The sequence below is a fragment of the Zeugodacus cucurbitae genome, chromosome 3 (assembly GCF_028554725.1).
Source record: "Zeugodacus cucurbitae isolate PBARC_wt_2022May chromosome 3, idZeuCucr1.2, whole genome shotgun sequence".
Classification (NCBI taxonomy): Eukaryota; Metazoa; Arthropoda; class Insecta; order Diptera; family Tephritidae; genus Zeugodacus; species Zeugodacus cucurbitae.
In genome coordinates this window covers 16,798,975-16,800,403 of record NC_071668.1, presented here as the reverse complement: position 1 = coordinate 16,800,403, position 1,429 = coordinate 16,798,975, and positions in this window count along the sequence as shown.

Genomic DNA, 1,429 nt, shown 5'->3' with positions numbered 1-1,429 from the left:
CATAAATACAAATAGCAACAATAAAAATACAAATGTAAAAGCAAAGCAATGACAAAAGCGAAAAGGCGATAAGTCAGTGTGGAATGAAGAAGTATAGAGAATGGTAGATATAAGTACTTATATAAATATATTTATATTCAGATGATTGTGAGGTGGAGATTCCTAATGCTCAAGGAAAAACAGAAGATTTTAAAGAAGCAAATGTGGATTGAATTGTTCTGACCAGGTAAAAGTTCAGCTCTGAAGAAAAACTATAGAGGACCGGGTATAAAGTGGACTACAAAATTTTATTATTTGAGTATTATGATTCGAGAATATATATCAATATATAAGCCCAAACACTTTTTCTATGAATGTATACACCTTCACATCGATAAAATGTACAAGAGAGATAGGGAAGTATTTTAGTTCAATTTTTTCAGTTCTTTTGACTTCAAAAATATTATAGTCAACAAGTAAGGAAAGGCTAAGTTCGGGTGCAACCGAACATTTTATACTCTCGCAATTTATTGAAGAAATTTAACCAATACATATATGCGGAATAAAGCTCACCGTATTTTTGAAAAACCTTCAATGAGGTATATGGAAATGTTATGACCCGATTTTAATAATTTTTGGAACAGAGACACACTATTAGAAGAAAACAATTTCCTCTGAATTAAATTGAGATATCAGAGATATTTACCCATATTTTCGGTTAAAATTTATCCTTAGGCGCTGAGTTCAACATGTTCGATATCTGGGGCCTTGAAAAGTTATGGTCCGTTTTCGACAATTTTTTCACAAGTGAAGCCAGAGATGATATGCACTAATTGTGTAAAGTTTTATTCCGTTATCTTCATTGGTTCCTTATGTTTACATTATAAAGTGAAGGAGTAAGATGGATTTCAAAATTGAGTTATAAGGAAAGTAGTAGTGGTTGTGAATCGATTTCGCCCATTTTTTATCCGTATTATCAGGGTGTCAAGAAAATATTATATACCGAATTTCATTCGAATCGGTCGAGTAGTTCCTGAGATATGGTTTTTGACCCATAAGTGGGCGATGCCACGCCCATTTTCCATTTTGTAAAAAAATCTGAGTACAGCTCCCTTCTGCTATTCTTTCTGCAAAATTTAGTGTTTCTGACGTTTTTCGTTAGTTAGTTAACCCACTTTTAGTAATTTTCAACCTAACCTTTGCATGGGAGGTGGGCGTGGTTATTATCCGATTTTAACAATTTTCATGGTGTGTGGTGGGGTATGTAAGAGAACCGACTGCAGAAAGTTTGGTTTATATAGCTTTATTAGTTTGCGAGTAAAATACAAATAACCGAGTTGTGGGCGGGGCCACGCCCACTTCCCCAAAAAAATTACATCCAAGTATGCCCCCTCCTAGTGCGATCCTTTATTCCAAATTCTACTTGTATATCTTCATTTATGGCTTAGTT